The sequence below is a fragment of the Schistocerca americana genome, chromosome 2, assembly GCF_021461395.2.
Source record: "Schistocerca americana isolate TAMUIC-IGC-003095 chromosome 2, iqSchAmer2.1, whole genome shotgun sequence".
NCBI classification, from domain to species: Eukaryota; Metazoa; Arthropoda; class Insecta; order Orthoptera; family Acrididae; genus Schistocerca; species Schistocerca americana.
This window is the reverse complement of record NC_060120.1, coordinates 28,479,750-28,503,272: the sequence shown is the minus strand read 5'-3', so window position 1 is coordinate 28,503,272 and position 23,523 is coordinate 28,479,750. Positions and strand designations below refer to the sequence as shown.

The 23,523-nt window shown below is 40.9% G+C and overlaps 1 protein-coding gene across 1 annotated transcript in view; it reads right to left on the bottom strand.

Moving 5' to 3' along the window:
- Positions 1-23,523, bottom strand: part of LOC124589501 — a 151,348-nt gene that overhangs the window by 58,188 nt on the left and 69,637 nt on the right. The window lies entirely within an intron of this gene.

Below are 23,523 nucleotides of genomic sequence, written 5' to 3'. Positions count from 1 at the left end.
TCCTAATCTACTTCCCTCAGCATCACCCGACTTAATTCGACTACATTCCATTATCCTCGTTTTGCTTTTGTTGATGTTCATCTTATATCCTCCTTTCAAGACACTGTCCATTCCATTCAACTGCTCTTCCAAGTCCTTTGCTGTCTCTGACAGAATTACAATGTCATCGGCGAACCTCAAACTTTTTATTTCTTCTCCATGGATTTTAATACCTACTCCGAATTTTTCTTTTTTTTCCTTTACTGCTTGCTCAATATACAGATTGAATAACATCGGGGAGAGGCTACAACCCTGTCTTCCTCCCTTCCCAACAACTGCTTCCCTTTCATACCCCTCGACTCTTATAACTGCCATCTGGTTTCTGTACAAATTGTAAATAGCCTTTCGCTCCCTGTATTTTACCCCTGCCACCTTTAGAATTTGAAAGAGAGTATTCCAGTCAACATTGTCAAACGCTTTCTCTAAGTCTACAAATGCTAGAAACGTAGGTTTGCCTTTCCTTAATCTTTCTTCTAAGATAAGTCGTAAGGTCAGTATTGCCTCACGTGTTCCAGTGTTTCTACGGAATCCAAACTGATCTTCCCCGTGGTCGGCTTCTACCAGTTTTTCCAATCGTCTGTAAAGAATTCGCGTTAGTATTTTGCAGCTGTGGCTTATTAAACTGATTGTTCGGTAATTTTCACATCTGTCAACACCTGCTTTCTTTGGGATTGAAATTATTATATTCTTCTTGAAGTCTGTTGGTATTTCGCCTGTTTCATACATCTTGCTCACCTGATGGTAGAGTTTTGTCAGGACTGGCTCTCCCAAGGCCGTCATAGCAGACATAGGCAACATAAAAATGAAAAAGCTTGCATACTTTCATTCCATAATGTCATATGGGATAATATTTTGGGGTAAATCTTGAAGTCAAACAAAAGTTTTCAAGGTCCAAAAGCGTGTAATACCTATTATTTGTGGAGTAAATTCACGGACCTCCTGCAGAAACCTCTTCAAAGAACTGGGTATACTAACTACTGCCTCTCAGTATATTTACTTCTTAATGAAATTTGTCGCAAATAATGTATCTCTTTTTCCAACAAACAACTCAGTTCATACATACAATACCAGGAACAAAAATGATCTGCACAAGGTCTTAAAAGCACTTACTTTAGTTCAAAAAGGGGTTCACTACTCAGGAACACTCATCTTCAATAATTTGCCAGGAAACATAAAAAATTTAGTTAGAAATAAAGATCAGTTTAAAAGGAGCCTGAAAGACTTACTACTGGCCAGCTCCTTCTACTCAATTGGCGAAATTTTTAATAGAAACAAATGATGTATTGTATTTATTCATACTATTAGTATTGTTATTTCAGCTTAAAAAAATCGACATGTCCCACATCCACGAGGATTTCCTCAGCACGGATCTATGGAACGAAAAACTAATCTAATCTGGGTGAAACCGTGGGTTTTACGACGACACGATAAAAGCATTCAACAAAACTTGCTAAGTGAGCTTACAGTGAAAGACGTCAAGTCGTACATCAATTACTTAAGAATGGATGAGCATACATTTCTGTATGTGCTCAATGAAGTGTATCCTCATATCACAAAGCACAATATTCACTTAAGAACTGCTACATCTGCAGAAGACAGGCTCACTATAACACTCCGATTCCTTGCTACAGGAGAGGGTTATGTTAGGTTAGGTTAGGTTAGGTCAGGTTAGGTCTCCAATCTTCTTAATCTATTTTTGTATTCAGGGTGCCTCACGTTGTAAAGCGCCTCATCAGCTTCAGACATCTCTATTAATTTTGTAGTTGTCGGCACACACCAATTGTATTTACCGGCAATGGGTATAAAAACACTACAGACGACAGAACGCTGCAGCGATGCTAGCGCTCCATGTGGTAACATGTCACATTGCAGTGAACAGAAGATAAGCGGTTTCTTTGATCAAATATACAGCGAGGCCCTAGATTTGATCAAATATTGGACGACATTTGACAAAGTCCCTATTACACTATCAAATATCTTTGACAAAGATATTGGACAAAGGTAATGGACAAAGAAATTTGATAGTGTAATACCGGCCTAAGAGAGAATAAACCTATGACCATTTCATAATTTTGCAATGAACTACATTTACAATTTTTTGTCAGATAGGAAAATGTTTGAAAAGTAATATTAAACCTATGTCAATTTACAATTCTACAGTCAATATTAATAGTAACGTTATTGAGACCATTTCGTTTGACTAAGACCTCAAAGTAATAGTGTATTTCGTTATCTGTTATATTTATGCAAACAGTTTGTTCTGATCTGTTAACTCCAACCTTAACGTGAAGATACTGTATCCAAGTGCTAGAGTTTATTGCACTCGCGTGTGGCAAAGTATAGGTTGTGTTTGTCCATTGAAGTTACTCATACTTATTTTCCTGAACAAGAATGTATACTCCTTGTTGCTTTGATACTGACTGAGCCGTAGCCAATCTGCAACAAGGTGCTTATGCTGATTGTAGTATTCGGTCAACAGAACTCGGAGATGACTAGGAGTGTGTACCAGTTGATATAAACGACTACTAGAAATGACATAAGGAAAACGGTCATCAGTCTTCTGGCTGGTTTGATCCGGCCTGCCACGAATTCCTCTCCTGTGCCAACCTCTTCATCTCAGATTAGCAGCCGGCCGAAGTGGCCGTGCGGTTCAAGGCGCTGCAGTCTGGAACCGCAAGACCGCTACGGTCGCAGGTTCGAATCCTGCCTCGGGCATGGATGTTTGTGATGTCCTTAGGTTAGTTAGGTTTAACTAGTTCTAAGTTCTAGGGGACTGATGACCTTAGAAGTTAAGTCCCATAGTGCTCAGAGCCATTTGAACCAATCAGATTAGCACCTGCAACCTACGTCCTGTTATTCGCTGGATGTATTCCAATCTCTGTCTTCCTCTACAGTTTTTGCCCTCTACAGCATCTGTTACCATGGAAATCAGTCCCCGATGTCTTAATTGATGTTATACCACACTGTCCCTTCTCCTTGTCAGTGTTTTCCACATATTCCTTTTTCCTCCAATTCTGTGCAGAAATTCCTCATTCGTTCCTTTGTCGGCCTACCTAATTTTCAACATTCGTTTGCAGCAGCACATCTCAGACGTTTCGATTCTCTTCTATTCCGGTTTCCCCACAGTCCATGTTTCGCTACTATCCAATGCTGTTCTCCAAACGTACATTCTCAGAAATTTATTCCTGTAATTAAGGCATATGTTTGGTACTAGTAGAACACTCTTAGCCAGGAATGCCCTTTTTGCCAGCGCTAGTCTGCTTTTGATTTCCAACTTGCTCTGTCCGTCATGGGCTATTTTGCTACATAGGTAGTACAATTCCTTAACATCATCTACTTCGTGACCCTCAATGCTGAAGTTAGGTTTCTCGCTGTTCTTATTTTGCTACTTCTCATTAGTTTCGTCTTTCTTCGATTAACTCTCAGTCCATATTCTGTACTAATTAGAATGTTCGTTCCATTCAGCAGTTCCTGAAGTTGTTCTTCACTTTCACTCAGGACAGCAACGTCATCAGTGAATCGTGTCATTGATATCCTTTCACCTTGAAGTTTAATTCCACTCCTGAACTTTTCTTTTATTTCCATCGCTTCTTCGATGTACAGATTGAACAATAGGGGCGAAGACTACATCTCTGTGTTACACTCTTTTTAATCCGAACACGTCTCGGCCGTCTGCTGTTATTATTCCCTCCTGGCTCCTGTTCATATTGTATATTACCCGTCTCTCCCTATAACTTACGACTATTTCTCTCAGAATTTCGAACATCTTGCACCATCTTACACTGTCGAACGCTTTTTCCAAGTCGACGAAAGAAAATTAGTGCGGTTCAAAATAGCGTAAGTAGACTCCTCATTTTCCTGAAGCAGCAGGTAGTGGTGGGGGCGTAGCCATGGTGATTGACTGACGTTGTTGCTGCTGCTGAATCACGATCTGCAGAGCTGTGCTCCTGCTGTTCTTTGTGCTGCTGATGAAGCAGTGACAGCTGTTTTTGGTGCTGTTCCTGTTGAACTGAACATTGTTGTGTTGTAGTGGGAGCTGTTGCTGCAATATTTCCAGAAATTTGGGATCCATAACACTGGCACTAGGAGAAAGCATATCGTCGCCACACGATAGGGTAAACCTCGTCGCCATTTTTATGTCTGCTCCTGATACGAACCCGTAAACCGTAAAGAAAGCCAAGATCACTGTGAGCTGAACACGGAAGGAACAACAATAACGTTAGCAAGAAAGTCCATGTCTCTCACCACTTCGGTATCCGAACAGCAGCTAGGCGTCACGCCTCAGGTGTCGATTATCAGTCGCTAACTGTAGTACTTCCGAGCCGCTATCGATCTCGTCCTCTGTCGGGGACATTAAAATTCGTAGAATTAGTTGGCTAAAAGATACTGTTCATACTGCAAACTGTAGGCCGATCATTCGGCGTTCTTCTTCAGGCTACGAATTTTTCACATTTCTAGTAAACAACTTCTGACATTTCAATTTCATCTATATGGTTCCTTATGTCACTTTAAATCCCACATGCACCTCCAGATCTTCCTCGTAATTTAAAGGTTGGTAATCTCGACATTTTACGCACTGTAAATTTTCGGTCGCCAAATCCATCGCCCTCAACATCATTGAGATTCTCCACTCTGAAGTCACGTGTTCTTCAACGTAATGGAGCCATAGATTACATGATATCATGCTACTCTTGTTCTATTATGAGATTCCATTCCCAAAATCCTGTTGGCAAGAGAAAATGCATCTCCCCTATTGTAATCAATGAAAAGAAGACACCAAAAAACAAAGGCCGATCAGAAACTGGCACGTAGCACACTATAATTCGGATATAATAATTAGATAAATGATATTTTGTAAGTAGAAACATTTAATTCTTGTTTCCTGTTGTTTCAGGTAAGCTACCATCCGTGATTTCCTACATCAATCTGCAGTGCATGAGTATCTCTGCGAGTCCAGGTGGATACCTAAGGACAGGAATTCATAGTAAGTACCCACACGTCTATGGTTATTATACAGTTAACAGGCGAAATGCCTTTCGATGACTTCGGAGATTTCGGCGTGGTGACTGCAGCATACAGTATTATTTATATCCATACAGATTGTTGATTGTAACAACAGGAAAAACCTTATCTAAAATGACAGGTGCATCATCAGAATGTATATCAAAGACACAGGTATGGCGACTGGATCTGTGTTAACAGTAGTCGAACGACTGGGATTTATAAAACTTTGTTTGACGAGAAAAATAGTGTGGATCACGTTCTACGAACTGTTACGACACTTTAGATGTAATTACGCATTTTCAGAACAGTAAAATACTGGACTATTGCTACCACCGGTGGTAACAAATGGTCCTTTATTTTAGTATTGAATCTGAAGCTGCAAGTTGTGAAACGAATTGTGGCCACATTCTTTTAGAGCAACGGTGTCGCACGAGATACGCGTAGACTATATCGAACTGGGGATAAGTTATTCGTTGACTAATATCCTTCTTATATATGTTAAAAAGTAACGGACTCAAGGAATCCCCTCGTCGCAAATTTTTATAGACGGTTCTGGAAATCAGTTGTCCGTCAGTTGTTTTTAATCTTACGATCATGTAGTTTAGTAAATGCAGCCACCAGTTGATTGTCTTCAGTGGCATAGCCAAATCACAAAGTTTTTCATAATATACAAAATGTCTGCATCGCCGTATGCGTCCTTTCGATCTAGAAATACAAATCTGTCACAAGAGTGATCTGAGGCTGGATTTTTCCTCGGTTTGAGAAATAGTATCATTTTGTTTAGTCTCCAAACCTCAGGAACATGGGTATTTTGATCTACATTTTGGATAAGCTCGAGGAGAGTGACCTTTATTTTGTAGGAGAGATTGAAAATCATAGACTACGAAATTCTGTCTGTGCCTGACAGACAGTGATACAAGACATCCTGTTGTGACGTGTAGTTAGGTGCAAATCCTTGCCGGGAGGTCGACGTCTCAAGAGAACTTCGTGGCACAAACGTTGGTGCAACAGGTCCATGAATAGCTCTGGGTAGTCCTTACTTGCCTCGACTGTATTAAACCCAAACTTGATTCTTTAAAGAAATTTACCCTTCTCTAGTGTGTTTGTGCTGAAACATCCGGTCCACATTCTGAACACTATTTAATCCAGCCTTCCTTTCTCGCAATGCGTATGATCTTTCTTTGGTTGACCTGTCTTCTTTTTCATTTCTGTAAAATTATTATGTGCTTGATTTATTTTAAATATCTTGATTGAAAGCCGGGACTCATGATCACATCAGAACATTCTGAAATCCGCCATAATTTCCGGTAGGTATATCAACTGTCAGCCGACTTGCTCATGGGTGGGTTTTTAGGTACAGCTGTTAAAATTGCATTCTCAAAGTGGGTGTATCTACTTCGAAGGTCCTCGTAGGATGTATAAAAGTAAAAACACTTATTTAATCTTGTTTGATACCCATGCCACTAAATACGCTTATAGCTGATCTCATCATCCCATGCGTATTCTTGTCGAAAGGATATTTATTTTATCACAAAGATTTTAATAAGATGGTGGTCACTGCATGTAGTGTCAGTGAGTGATCCCCAGCGGTATTTTAAGGATAACGCTGAAGATGCTAGTGACCCTCACAAATAATGTGATAACTATTACCATCTGAGGACGGGTACTAGGTGCTTGAAACCGGGAAACTGGCTGCCGATTAATTGGCAAACAGTAATACAGTTGCTGATGATGTATAGAATACTAGAGAGTAGTGTAATATCCGAGGAGGATGGCCTAGTAAGATAAGGTTTTTAATGTTGAGTGAAACTAGATCTAATTGAGTGAAAGACTTTGCTAGTTCATTTCCTGAGAAAATAGTTTAACGTCTCGTCCCACATGCTACTCTGTGCTTTGAATTCTCCTGTAAGCACGAATTTCTTCAGTAGCTGCTGGAATATAAAGAGTACAAAAAATTCCGTATACAGAATTTACCGTTGTTCAGAGGAGATAAAAAGGATTTTTTATGCTAAAAAAATGCCACAAGATCACCGTAGTGCACGGTAGTGATGTTCAGAGGTGATGTTCAAACTGCCGCCTGATGAATACTGTCGCTGTAAATGTCGTACTCTTACATTAGTGTGCAACTGGCATCTGCGACCTAATGACTCTCGAAACAGATGTTTTACGAATAATGACTGCATCTTCAGCCAAACTAGCTCCTTTGGAGTGTCATCAGTGCCTCGTACACCAAACGTTTCATCTCCTCCATAAAGAAGTATTCGATGGGAGTGCGATCGGAAGAACCTGCGGGCCACGGAACTGGTCCATCCCTCCCTGGGGAAACGATTGTCAATACTTTCTTTCACATCGGTAGCATAGTTACCTCACTCTTAACGGGACATTCTCCAACATTTCTAGTAGTTCTCCACGAAGAAAGATGCATTAGTTTCCCTCCACCGAGCGTGTTAGGCGCTAAGGTATCCTGTTTCACGAAGAGGGCCACCAAGACTTTGACATGTGACGATGATTTGGTAGTTCTTGGGAACTGTCCTGCATACAGGTGCCTAGCCGCTCCACTGTTGCATCTAGACCAGTCAACGATGACCAAAAATAGTCGAACGGGGAAAAAACTCGTGTTGTCAAGTTTTGCACAGAGGTAGGGAGAAGGGCCGTGAACAGAATACTGAAAATCTCCACCGGTGTGGTGTGAGACTGGGAGTAGTGATGCGTTTAAAGGTCACATTTTAAGGTTTTTCTTGGATAACTCGAAGAAAGCAGAATCTAGCAAACAACAACGTTAAACTGTATCAGATTTTCTACAGATAAGTTTATGAAGTATGTGCTGCTAGTTAGCGCTAAGTATAACGCCCTCACAACTAACGTTACCCTCTGGGAGGAATTTTGAAGCTTGACCGTGTGTTTCCCTAATGGACAGAGGGTATCTAACATGAATTTCATGTAAATAGCAATTAGTAGAAAGACTGAAAGACTTTAATTTTGTGAGTAATGGAAGTAGCAAACTTCACGTAAACGGTATACTAAACGATCGGCAGCCTAATTAGGCATAATACTGTGAAACATTAAATTTAAAGAAAAATGAACATGAATTGCTGAAGAGACTTCCATTAATGCTCCTTTTAAACAGTGGAGTGGATACACACAACTAACGAACGAACCACGTAGTGGTTAGCAGTGGATAGCTTTTTACATAAACCAGAGAACGTAGAGAACTAAATAATACTTCACTCACAGTAAGAAAAGTTAGTATTGCAATCATTAACTAATTAAGTACTAATTTTACATCAAGATGTTACTAAAGACACACTGGGCTGAAATTGGGCTTGGAAACAGTTCTGATTCCAGCTAACACATACGTACCACAAATGAAATTAAATAATCCTACACCTATACTTATTATGCCTTCATTATTAGCACTGTCACAGATTTCTTTTAATAGCAACAAAAAAAATCTTTAGTTTGACTTTCTCATAGTGATAAAGAATATACTGGGAGCCCTTGCATTACACTAATGTGGATTTCTAACTCCACTTGAATTTGTTTATATTTCAACACTATATAGCAATTTACTCAATTAACGTTTTCAAATAATATTTCAGTAATTAGTTCCTAGTAATAGTCACCACAAAGTTAAGTTTCATGAAAGTTCAAATTATGTGCCTCTTTCTTTACCTGTAAAGCAGGTGGTTTAACTAGCATCATTTATACACTTTAACACTGAAACTTTGGCACATTCAAAGTAGAAACAAATCACTGATTATTCAGAAATAGGATACTTGGTCTTTAGCACGTTTAGGATAGGACCTTGCATAGGCTTCATGATCAGGGCAATTTCAAAGTTCAAGCACATATTTTTATCACAGAAATCATTACTGAAAAAATCGACAAATGAACTGGACCATACTAAGATACATATCTGATTTCCTGTAGCCAGAGGAGCTGCGGCGCAATAGTGGCGGCAAGCACGTGGCGGCTATCTGGTCTCACCTCTTGTAGTTTAAGGCTCTTTTCAAATTTCTTCTTGGCGACGTATTAATTATTTCAGAGCCATTCCATAATACAAGAGCACTATATTACAGCCGGAACCACATCCGAGGCAGTTTCAACATAAATCAGCTTCCGAATGCATCACTTGGCACCTACGGTGTTGACTGTGCTAATGCTGTCCACTGACTGCATAACGTGCTCTCTCTCTCTTGCCGCCCAGATTGACCGCCAAATCCACATTTTCCCGCCCGAAGCCCCTTCTGCAGCGGAGCGGGTTCCCTACATCTTTTCCTTTACACAATCCAACTTCCCTAAGTATGAATCAGTATTCAAAGTACAATTTCTCTCTTACGAGTATACATATTTTATAAAGTTTCATTATTTTTAAATATTATTAAGTTTTTATACTATATACTTCACAAACTTTCACTTCCCTCAGATAATTCAAAGATCTTAACTAGTACAGAACAATCACTTCAAAGTTACACACACATAATAACATTGTGTAAACTACTTACAATCGATAATGGTGTTACAAGTTTTATTAATTTTTTTTTCTCTAGGACTAATAGTTTTCGCGTTTCAGGAGATGAAAGAATAGGAGATTATTAAAAATAGTGGTTTACTGGTATACAATGATTTATGTGTATTGTTAAATTAAGTGATGTAAGAACAAATATTACACGTTTGTAGCACGTCTAAGTGCAGTAAGGCAGTATTAAAGGATAAACTGTGTTCTAAGGTGTAACCGGGCGGAGGGGAGAGGGGTACGAGAGATGGTAGGTCTCCAGACTGTAGTCACACTCTTCGCCCGTTCATACGTCTGCAAACTGGAGGGAGAGCAGGTGATATCCCACTCTGTCTACGCAACTACAAGAAACAACTACAGGATGTTTCACAAAATTATACTAACTCTCCACAGCGTGTCTTACGGAGTCGCACTGTGCGGACATGCCAAAGGGTATTTATTTTCCACAAAGTGCGTTAATACTACACTGAATGGAACTATGACTTACTAATGACACTAGCACAAGAAACGCATTGGGACAGAATCTCTGCACAGTGTTTGTACTGATAGATTCTGAGTCTTCCTGTGCGGCAGCTGTAGCGTTCTTCCGGGAAAGGCAGCCTCCCTCACTACGAACGCTGCTCGGTTTTCAGCTTGCAAACAGATTGTAATTTCCCAGCATTTGTTGTTCAGTTCACTTACATGAGTACACAACCTACTGAACTCGGGTCTACATAGTGAAGCTTCAGTTTAATAACTGAGTACATGTTTGCAGTTGTTAGGTAACCTATTATGTAAAAAAAAGCTCTACTGTTGTGGCTGTCAACTATCTACAACACTGAGGAGCTTGTCTCGAATGTGACATGCTGCGCATATGTACTGAACGTGATCAGTCGCATTCCATCAGACATACAGCACCTTGCAATATATACCGCGGATGTGCGCTAAGGGCCTACACTCAGCGCAGCCCACTGTACTTGGCAATTCATAAATTGATGAGATTTACGCAGTGTACCAGTAAAACAGTTAATGTTGAGAGAAGTGTAGTTACTTTATTCGTCATTCATTAATTCACCACCAAGTGTTTACAATTACACGGCTTTACAGTATGCTATCAATGACAGAGAACAGGAAAGTTCCATATTTATCAATCCTATCTTTTTCCCCCCAACGCTACATGCGTCATTCACAATATCAGATTTACATATTAAACACTTTTCATCCATTGTTGATAGGAACATATACATAAAGGGACACTAAGCAATTGCAAATATGTACTGAACTAAAAATAACTCCACTATGCAAACACGAGCTCAGTCAAGTTATGTTGTCTACTCCCATAAAAGGGCTGGACAGAAAATGCTAATGAGGTATAGTCTGTCGGAAGCTGTGGTGGAAGAGTATTACAGCTGCTGTAAAGGATTACTATGAATCAGTTTTCCTTCTAGCAAATGTAGAACAGTGTGCATAGTTTTAAGTAGAGTCCGTCCGTATGCATTTCTAGTCATACTTGTATTCCATATACTGTTAAACAAACACCGCCACGCCTGTCTGATACAACGTCACCATTGATGCATAAGGCGCGCTTCGGGGGCTTGATATAGCTTTGTGAAACACCCCGTAATTGTTTATTGTCACGTAGTGGGGTGGATGGAGTGGGTGTCATTTACACCATCTTCAGTTTGCAGGCATATGAAGGAGTGTAGTGCATCCAGCGACATACGTTTCTTCGCACTTCTACCTCTTCTCCCCATCCCTGTACTGTTTTTACTGCCAAATTCAATTTAACCCATAATATGACTCTTCCGCAATTAGACGTGCCACACATTTGTTGTGAAGAGACTTTATGTAACAGTGAACACAGATTTTGCACCATTAAAACACTGTTTTTAAAAATATGCGGTTTTCCGTCTCCTGTAACGTGGAAACTATTACTCCTAAAGAGAAAAAAAGCAATAGGACCTTTTCTGCAGGAACTCAGATGTAGTTTAATTGTGTTCCGGAAAACGACCCGTCTCGCCCACGCCCTACCAGTGGGAATTTTTAGTATATTTTTCATGGCCCTCACCTCTACCACTCTTCAAAAATTTGCAACTTCACTAATTTTTTTCTTTATTTTCCTTCACTGACTTCACTATCTGTGCCTCCCAGTAAATGAGATTAATGTCGGCTAACTTTATTTCCGTATAACCAACTATCAAGAAATTTTCATATAAACACAACGTCAACCAAATAATGTAATTATTTATTCAGCAATCCAGCGACTTGGGCATTGCTAGTAGTACTGAGGACCTACTGTCCTAGCAGTATGGTGTAATGTGTTACGAATCAGAGTCCAGATGCATATGAAATAGTCAAAAGCGGAGAAACGGTGCACATAAGACTTTTAATGCAACTTTTAGTCATACAGCTGGCCATTTTCCTTCATTACTACCGTCATCCTACGAGATTACGGTCTACAGCCTGGCTTGCTCACGGTGATATTCTTAAACTATGTAGCCTCATTGTCTTGGTACTTACGACAGCATGTCATTGCATGACTGCAGCTAATAATGCTTTCAAATGCATATTCACCACTTTTTTCCCTTTTGAACGATCTGAATATGGTTGTAGGTAGCAACCGAAACTAGATATCGTACTTCATTTGTAATAGAAAGACTGCGGTCTATTGTAAGTAGGCTGTTTAGGTTTTTTTATTGGTAACGCCACCTGTGTGCAGTCTGTGGCTAGTTTGCATTGTTGTCTGCCATTGTAGTGTTGGGCAGCGGCAGCTGGATGTGAACAGCGCGTAGCGTTGCGCAGTTGGAGGTGAGCCGCCAGCAGTGGTGGATGTGGGGAGAGAGATGGCGGAGTTTTGAAATTTGTCATGAACTGTTATATTTATATATGATGATATCAAGGTAAATACATTGTTTGTTCTCTATTAATATCTTTCATTTGCTAACTATCCCTATCAGTAGTTAGTGCCTTCCATAGTTTGAATCTTTTATTTAGCTGGCAGTAGTGGCGCTCGCTGTATTGCAGTAGCTTGAGCAGCGAAGATTTTTGTGAGGTAAGTGATTTGTGAAAGGTATAGTTTAATGTTAGTCAGGGCCATTCTTTTGTAGGGAATTTTGAAAGTCAGATTGCGTTGCGCTAACAAAATATTGTGTGTCAGTTTAAGCACAGTCATGTATAATTGTTAAAAAGGGGACGTTTCACTATGCTTTAAGCTTTTTACTTATAAAATTACTAATAAACTACGTTAAAACCATCATCTCCTCCCGGACGATGTCAGAGTTCACTAACATTTGAGTGATATAGGAAAAGTGTAATAACTCAACAAATTAAAATTTTTACACCCTTTATGTAACCTTGTGGCTGCAGAAGCTTAGGCATGAGGTGAACAGTATACAGCTGTTACATCTGAAACGTCTTGTTGACCGACAAAGTATCTATGGTAGTTTCATTTACCTGTGTACTACGAGAAGTGCAGAATAAATTTTCTTTCATTACAACTGCAACCCCCCGGCACTCGTCATGTCTGTCCTCTCTAAAAATATTCAAAACTTTTTCCTTGTCGGTTAACCAGGTTCCAGAAATGATTGCTTTACTGACGTGCAGTTCGCTTTTACCTGCAATCAAGCCGTTCTATTTATGTCTAAGGCGTCTCGTTTACAATAATAACAGGGAAATCACTTCCGTTCTTCCGTAACCCATCGATTGATCTGACTATGCTGTAATCGCACAGATTTGTGAAGCTAGAGAGACAGAAACTTGCAGTAGAGTAGGATATAATGTGCAGCAACGGTCCATCGACAGATGATTACATGAAGCAGTACAGGCATCTAGGAAGCCGATTTTGGTGTACACTCTGTTAGAACGTGTTCAGCGCCACATATGAAGCAGTGTGATTAGCCCTGGCTCTGCACTAGTACGTGGTAAAACCGGACGCAGTTTGCAGGACTGAACCTCATATCTCGAACCATACAAGGAAACATATTCTGTAAACTTTTGAGACCTTTATGTCACCCGAACCTCCAACGTAGACCAGCACGTAACTTTGCACTTTGCTACACGTTTTTCGTACTCTTTTCGTTTTATCTGTTGGAAAGAGGGGCTTTGTAGATGCTATTGTGCCCTTAATATTGTAACCTCATCGATGTTGTGAATAATTACCTGTTCAAGCCCATGTGTGCAGGTACATAACACTGCAGTTGTTACTGTCTCATTAATGATGATGTCATAAGTGAATTAGCAGTATTGGATGACCTGAGTTTAACTCTTATCCTAGTCTTTCCTGCTATATTGGTACCAGTAATTTTATTTTCCCAATCGCTATTTTTTTAAATAAAAGTCTGGCTACAAAAGTATGATGAAGTTCTACCAGATTTTGGGATTTACTCTCAACGTAAACGTCATACGCTTCATCATCGGATGATCATAAGTATTGTTTCTGGTAATATTAAATGCACCCCTGTCCTGTACTAGCGGAATCGTACGGTTACAGCTGTTCTACATCTACATCTACATCCATACTCCGCAAGCCACCTGACGGTGTGTGGCGGAGGGTACCCTGAGTACGTCTATCCGTTCTCCCTTCTATTCCAGTCTCGTATTGTTCGTGGAAAGAAGGATTGTCGGTATGCCTCTGTGTGGGCTCTAATCTCTCTGATTTTATCCTCATGGTCTCTTCGCGAGATATACGTAGGAGGGAGCAATATAGTGCTTGACTCTTCGGTGAAGGTATATTCTCGAAACTTCAACAAAAGCCCGTACCGAGCTACTGAGCGTCTCTCCTGCAGAGTCTTCTATTGGAATTTATCTATCATCTCCGTAACGCTTTCGCGATTACTAAATGATCCTGTAACGAAGCGTGCTGCTCTCTGTTGGATCTTCTCCATCTCTTTTATCCTCCATATCTGGTATGGATCCCACACTGGTGAGCAGTATTCAAGCAGTGGGCGAGCAAGTGTACTGTAATCCTCTTCCTTTGTTTTTGGATTGCATTTCCTTAGGATTCTTCCAACGAATCTGTCTGGCATCTGCTTTACCGACGATCAACTTTATATGATTATTCCATTTTAAATCACTCTTAATGCCTACTCTCAGATAATTTATGGAATTAACTGCTTCCAGGTGCTGACCTGCTATTTTGTAGCTAAGTGATAAGGGATCTATCTTTCTATGCATTCGCAGCACATTACACTTGTCTACATTGAGATTGAATTGCCAATGCCTGCACCATGCGTCAATTCGCTGCAGATCCTCCTGCATTTCAGTACAATTTTCCATTGTTACAACGTCTCGATACACCATAGCACGATCTGCAAAAAGCCTCAGTGAACTTCCGATGTCATCCACAAGGTCATTTATGTATATTGTGAATAGCAACGGTCCTACGACACTCCCCTGCGGCACACCTGAAATCACTCTTCCGTCGGAAGACTTCTCTCCATTGAGAACGACATGCTGCGTTCTGTTATCTAGGAACTCTTCAATGCAGTAAAAATTGGTCTGAAAGTCCACACTGGATCAAGTGTAGCACGAAGACTTACCGGAATCCAGAAATTGGCAACACTGTTAATTTGAATGAAACTACTCCTACAGTTTTCTACAATTAGAAGCTTGCGACCACTCTGATCATATTCAGTAGTTTCGAGCTTCATAGAAATAACTGTAGCAGAGATGCCAGTGCTGCAGTCGGTACTCTTACCCACCGTTTAACGTGTTGCAGAAATCCCTGTGTGGCGCGGGATCAACAGGAATGGACGCCTCAGCTTTTATAGAGCCGAGCCACTCGCTGGCGCCTTCCTCTACCGATGCCGACGTTGCGCGAGGCTTTTACCGCATCGACTGCCGCGCGTCGCTGCCATTACCTGCATTACAATGCTCAATGCCATCAGTGTTGACACTCTCCTGCCTGCTGCCACTGCTGCTATTCTGGCTCCCGCCGGTACTGCAGGGCCGGATGAAATTCTCCAAGAAGGTGGGGCAGCAGCCACGGAGGAGTGAGCTGCTGCTTGATCGTTCTCGAAACTGCTGACAATTTCCGGATTCCGGTAACTCTTCGTGCTGCACTTGACCGAGTTGTCGCTATTACTGTGGTTTCGTCTATCTCTGGCGTAATGGAAATGCATGTTGGGCTGCTTGCTCCTTTACATGCCCGTCGGTTTGTAAGCTGCCGCCATCCTGTTGGACAGTTAGATTATTTACACATACATTCTTCCCGTACACGTTACTGATGCCAACATAGAGTGCCGCGATTCCACCGCTGTCAATTGAACAGTATCTATCGGACATAGCCTTGTATCTTCTTGTGAGTACCTCACTAGCCAGGTTGTTGGTATGAATGTTGCAAGGCAGTAGGAATACGGAATATAATGTGAACTGCACTACTTTCGGTGTTTATTCCCACTAGCACCGAGAAGAAGGAAGTACAATATGTGATCAAAGGTATCCGGTCACCTGGCTGCAAATGACTTACAAGTTCGTGGCGCACTCCATAGCAATGCTGGAATTTGATATGGCGTTGGCCCACCCTTAGCCTTCACGACAGCTTCCACTCTCGCAGGCTTGCGTTCAAGCAGTTGCTGGAAGTTTTCTTGGGGAATGACAGCCCATTCTTCACGTAGTGCTGCACTGAGGATAGGTGTCGATGTCGGTCGGTAGGTCCTGGCACGATGTTGGTCAGTGAGGCCTGGCACGAAATCGGCGTTCCAAAACATCCCAAAGGTGTTCTATAGGATTCAGGTCAAGAATATGTGCAGGCCAGCCGATTACAGGGGTGTTACTATAAAAAAAATGGCTCTGAGCACTATGGGACTTAACATCTGAGGTCATCAGTCCCCTAGAACTTAGATCTACTTAAGCCTAACTAAGGACATCGCACACATCCATGCCCAAGGCAGGATTCGAACCTACGAGCGTAGCGGTAGCGCGTTTCCAGACTGAAGCGTCTAGAAACGCTCGACCGCTCAGGCCGGCGGATGTTATTGTCGTGTAACCACTCCTCCACTGGCCGAGCATTATGGTGCTCGATCGTGTTGAAAGATGCAATTGCCATCCCTGAATTGCTCTTCAACAGTGGGAAGCAAGAAGGTGTTTAAAACATCTGTGTAGGCCTCTTCTATGATAATACCACGCAAAACAACAGGGGGTGCAAGCTCCCTCTTTCAAAAACACTACCAAACCATAACACCACCGCCTCCGAATTTTACTGTTGGCACTACACACGCTGGCAGATGACGTTCACTGGGCATCCGCCGTACCCACACCCTGCCATCGGATCGCCACATTGTGCACCGTGATTAGTCTCCTCACACAACGTTTTTCCCACTGTTCAGTCGTTCAATGTTTATGCTCCTTACACCAAGCGCGGCGTCGTTCGGCATTTACTGGCGTGATGTGTGGCTTATGAGCAGCCGCTCGACCATGAAATCCAAGTTTTGTCACCTCCCGCCTAACTGTCATAGTACTTGCAGTGGATCCTGACGCTGTTTGGAACTCCTGTGTGATGCTCTGGAAATATGTCTGCCTATTAGGCATTACGATCCTCTTCAACTGTCGGCGGTCTCTGTCACTCTACACACGAGGTCGGCCTGTACGCTTTTGTGCTGTACGTGTCCCTTCACGTTTCCACTCCACTATCACATCGGAAACAATGGAGCTAAGGATTTTTAGCAGTGTGGAAATCTCGTGTATAGCCGTATGACACAAGTGACAACCAATCAGCTGACCACGTTCGAAGTACTTGACTTCCGCGGAGCGCCCAATTCTGCTGACTCACGATTTCTAATCACTATTCTGGTCGCTGATATGGAGTACCTGGCAGTAGGTGGCAGCACAACGCACCTAATATAAAAAAGGTATGTTTTTGGGGGTGTCCGGATACTTTTGATCACATAGTGGAGCTCTGCTCATGACGTTGCTGGTACACGGGTGTCACTTTCAGTTCCATCTCTGTATCACTATCAGTTCTATCTCTTTATTACCATTCTGTCACAATAGCCTTCGTTCAGTCACCACAACAAATAATCCATAATTTGACCATAACATTACACCAAAGCGATATTGTGAGTAGGGAATACTGTCATGACGTTCTTCAAGTATTTAGAAGATGTGGAACACGGCTTACACAGGATGCTCTAAGATTCTCCTTACATACTTTTAGGTCTTCTAGAGGGGACTGAGTAGACAATATTTTGAATTGGAACCTATGTAAGGAAACGAACCGTTTCCGTGCTATAGCCGTCTGAAAACCTGCTTGCTAGGTTGGTATGTAACATGGCAGTCATCGTGGGAGTTGCTTACGTCAAATCAGCTGATGCCACCAGACGTCTATCCTACAGCTCTGACCTGGTTCGAGCCTCATTCACGTGTCTGTGAATATTAGAGTAACATGGCTCAGTACACGTTTGTAGAATACACCAACATTATCCTTCTGTATGGCGAAGTTCAGCATAATGAACAAAGTAAAAGCATATGGACTATCAGACCAATTTGTTGATTGGATTGAAGAGTTCCTAGATAACAGAACGCAGCATGTCATTCTCAATGGAAAGAAGTCTTCCGAAGTAAGAGTGATTTCAGGTGTGCCGCAGGCGAGTGCCATAGGACCGTTGCTATTCACAATATACATAAATGACCTTGTGAATGACATCGGAAGTTCACTGAGGCTTTTTACAGATGATGCTGTGGTGTATCGAGAGGTTGTAACAATGGAAAATTGTACTGAAATGCAGGAGGATCTGCAGCGAATTGACGCATGGTGCAGGGAATGGCAATTCAATATCAATGTAGACAAGTGTAATGTGCTGCGAATACATAGAAAGATCCCTTATCATTTAGCTACAAAATAGCAGGTCAGCAACCGGAAGCAGTTAATTCCATAAATTATCTGGGAGTACGCATTAGGAGTGACTTAAAATGGAATGATCATATAAAGTTGATCGTCGGTACAGCAGATGCCAGACTGAGATTCATTGGAAGAATCCTAAGGAAATGCAATCCGAAAACAAAGGAAGTAGGTTGCAGTACGCGTGTTCGCCCACTGCTTGTATACTGCTCAGCAGTGTGGGATTCGTACCAGATAGGGTTGATGGAAGAGATAGAGAAGATCCAACGGAGAGCAGCGCGCTTCGTTACAGGCTCATTTAGTTATCGCGAAAGCGTTACGGAGATGATAACAATACGAGACTGGAATAGAAGGGAGAACCGATAGAGGTACTCAGGGTACCCTCCGCCACACGCCGTCAGCTGGCTTGCGGAGTATGGATGTAGATGTAGAATGGAAGAGCTGCTCGTTGCTTTTATCAAGAAAATTTTCCATGACGCCGACTCCATCGCATACCCTTTTCATTACAGTTACGCAACATCCTCGAGGAAGTGGTACCTTTACCGTTAGTAGGCATGACGTGCTCAAAGGAGGCGCTGAACACTCGAATTCGAAGACTTTGTAATGTATCACGCTGAAGAGAACTCTTCAACGAGTAGACAAGCAACTTCGTATAGAATGTATGTCGCTCCCAGCAACGTCTGTTACGTTATGCATAACCAACAACTATATACATATCACCTCCAACCGATTTTACACCACCCACTGAATTCCGCATGCAGTTTCTGCGCCGCTGCGTCACACAACCCCAAGTATATCGATGACGCATTCTCTTCACTGGTGTATGTAAATTTACTAGGGACTGTGTTCTCAATTTTCGAAACAGCCATGCCTGGGCCGACGAAAATCCACATGCTACGCATGTCCAGGAATTCCAACAGATTTGGTATCAACGTATGGCCAAATATTCTGGACGGTCATGTGATTGGACCCGCACATCACCCACACTCACGTGTGCCGTCTACTTGATCTTCCTACAGCAAGTATTGAGCGTTTTGTAGGATGCTGTGCTATGGAACGACCGTGAAGACATGTGGTTTGAGAATTACGGCGCATCGGCTTACTTTTCACGTCATGTTCGTGAATATTTGACCATTGATTCAGAAAGATCAGGATAGGTCTAGGTGTTCCAATCGCAAGGACTCGATGATCACCGGATTTGAATCCATCTGCATTTTTTTCTCTGGGGTCGAATGAAAAGTTTGTTTTATGAGACTCCTCTAGAGACATGAGAAGATCTTGTGGCAACAATTGTGATCGGTGTAGGACAGACTGCAGAGACATCAGATGTGATATAGCGTTTGTACCACAACATCATTCGCAGGTACAATGTATGCACCGCACTTGACGGTCGCCACATCGAACCTTACTTGCAGTGGGTCAGAATGCAAACCTTCCAATGAAATGGACTAAAACGGTTTCAATTTAACTGTAAACAACAGTATTTGTGAAAACTGAATAAGCTTCCTTTTTGTTTCTTTGGTTATTAAAGAACGGAATTCTAAAACAAGTAATGTATTGGGTCACGCCTAATAAAGTACTTCAAAATTAGTCGTGTTATCTACATGTTTCAATGGTTGTTGCACGGAAACGGTATGTTTCAGGATATGGTTTCCAATTCAAAACATTATCTACTCAGTCCTCTCTACAGGTCCTAGAAGTTTGTGAGGGGAATTTTAAAGCATCGTATAGAACATTTTTTCATACTAATACGCGGCGACTTTCCCATAATATATTGCGTAGCTACTGTTTTAGGTGGCAGTCTAGTTCTCTGAATCTTCATTACCTGAGAAAGCGTTTACTAAGACACAAAACAGCAAAGATATAGTTGTACATGAGGAAGGTTAAGACAGAATTACGGTTAACCGTATTATTCAGTTCAAGACGGAAAAATTGTTACGTTAAATATTATTACTATTATTTAGCATTTGCTGCTTTTGAACCGTCACAGATACGCTAAATATTCATTACAACGTACAATGCGTTTAACAACTATTGGATCTCTGGGCTGTTATGATTTTGACGGATATTAACTCTGTTACTGGCTGGAGACCAAATAATCGAAAAGGAAATGACTGGTGTATGACGGAAATGCGGGGAAATGGACTAATAACTTCGCTTCACCAGCATCTGACTATTCTCTTTCCAACCCATTTCCAGTGACGGCCGTGGATTAAATTTAAACGTCTTCAATGAAATAGCAAGAAACGATGTACGCTTTCGTCACACGCACTTCTTTTTTCCGTGAAAGAAAAAAAAAACCAATCTCGGTCTCCTTAATAGTGCTACGTGCGTGGTATAGTTTCCTCAAACACTGTCAAGTAAAATACACGCAAACAATAAACATTTATCTGGCGTTATGGCTCTATTAAGACTGAATGACATCATCATTCCAATAGTGAGTGTGTCGTTTTTCCCCACAAAGGTACATCGTCTATGCACTGTAGTAACGATGGCCTAAAAAGTTACTGAACAAATAAATATTTTCCAGAAGATTATTAATTGCTTCCTATCTAATCTTGCTATCATGATCTTCCAAGCAAGACGGAAAATTTAGTTACTGCTAACATTTAGAAATGTTACATAGGTACGACTTGTAGACTGAACAACAATACTAGAGATATGTTTTTTGTTTGACTTTTGTAACTGATGGTCTGCAGGACTTCGGCCGTTCGCTTCCGTAAAAAATGAAAAACCACCAGCCGTAGTTTTTGTGCTATTTTATCATATTGCAGCCAGTTATGGCGACTCAATGTATCATCTTCCGGCCTGTATGCATTAACAGAATAAAAGTCAAAGACAATACTATGTAAGTGAATTTAAAGTGATCATTCAGTAAACACTAACAGATACATCCATTGTCATACCGCTAGAATAGAATTATATATAGTGCACCATGACAAATTCCCACTCTATACGTTTTAAAAATATACTATTTATTAATAAAATCATTAACTACATATTCCATGATTAAAAACTAGTCAGTTAGATGATACCCTAAACTGCAACGCCGGCCGGGGTGGCCGAGCGGTTCTAGGCGCTACAGTCCTGCCTCGATCATGGATGTGTGTAATGTCCTTAGGTTAGTTAGGTTTAAGTAGTTCTAAGTTCTAGGGGACTGATGACCTCAGCAGTTAAATCCCATAGTGCTCAGAGCCAATTGAACTATTTTTTAAACTGCAACATCCTGAAGTAACGTACCAAACTACAAAAATAACTGTAGAAAATGACAGACGCATGAAAGAAACTACAACAACATCGGAAATAAGTGAACCAAAGATATATGTATACATAGTTCGTATACAAGTCGTTCTTGCAAGGAAACATCAGCAATATCTGCCCATATACGAAAAGCTATATATATATATATATATATATATATATATATATATATATATATATGTGTGTGTGTGTGTGTGTGTGTGTATATATATAACCCAAAATAATGTTTGGGATGAATAACATATACACATCCATCTGCAAGTGGTCCTTGCAAGATGACAGCATCAACAAAATCTAAGAGTCAGTATAGCTAATGGTATCAAAATAACAACATAAATATATTTATATGTCATGTCAAAGCTATAAAATGTTGAGATACAAAGTCTAGTGGGGCATGCTTATGTCCAATCCCTAAAAACGTGTCATAATACCAAATATAGAAAATAACCTAAGTCGTAACATTTCCAAAATATATGAAAAACTTCCAGAGGCTACCACTCATAGTGAACAACATTAATGTGTGAATGCGTCCATATATCAGGTACTTCCATAAACGAAATATCAAACGAGAATTACTATCTAACTATTGTAAATGTCAGAAACTAGTAATAGAAAATATACTAGCTGTAAGTCATATAATAAGGTATCAGTTACACCAAAGGTGAAAAAATCTTCACATGTAGCCAACGTTGTACCGAAGAATTAGATGTAAATTGTACTATATGTAATAATATGTACGTAATCCACTGGTCCTATGCAGACAGAGCGGTCAACAATCTTAAAACAGAAAAGATATATTTGACCTATCCATATTTTCTACAACCACTTTTCTAGTTTGGTAGGTTGCTTCAGAACTTTGAAGTCTTGTGTGTCATCTAACTGACCAATTTTTAATCACAGAATATGTAATTAATGATTTTATTAGTAAATAGTTCCTTTGTACAAAGTATACAGTAGAAATTGTCATGGTATACTGTATACTATGTACAAATCTATTTTAGGTATGTTTCTGTAGGTCTTTGTCAAATGATTAGTGTAAACTCACTTATATAGTATTATCCTTCATTTTTATTGTTTTTAATCCGTCTCTCTATTTTCATAGTTGGAAAATGGATGATGCTATCATTACTGTTTATGCATACATGACTGAAGACCGAAACTGGTTCCAATATAATAAAATAATATCAGAACGACAGCTGCAGTTGTTTCATCTTTTTAATGCTATACATATCGCATTCCTTGGAAAATCTGGAATTCTTGGTGTGGTGTCACCGCCAGACACCACACTTGCTAGGTGGTAGCCTTTTAAATCGGCCGCGGTCCGCTAGTATACGTCGGACCCGCGTGTCGCCACTGTCAGTGATTGCAGACCGAGCGCCGCCACACGGCAGGTCTAGAGAGACGTCCTGGCACTCGACCCAGTTGTACAGCCCACGTTGCTAGCCATGGTTCACTGAGAATTACGCTCTCATTTGCCGAGACGATAGTTAGCATAGCCTTCAGCTAAGTCAATTGCTACGACCTAGCAAGGCGCCGATTATCCTTTGCTATGTATCTAATGAAGCATGTACAGTAACAAGACCAATGTTCACCAATTGTGGATTAAAGTTAAGTATTCCAGCAGCTACGTACTTTTCTTTATAGAATTCATTACGTATCCTGTTTCAGACCTCACGCCAGCCTGCGTGAGTTTAAGCGCGTGCCATTCGGTTACCCGTCACTGTGGATTGGCTGTCTTGCCAGTCCACAACACTTGGTGCTGCAAATTGCTCTGAGCTATAAATGAAGAAAAGAAACAAAACGATCACAGGTACAGGTGAATCTGCTGCTGCGTATTTTGTTTCCGTAGCAGATCAACCTCTAGTAATGAAACTGCTTATAAATTTTT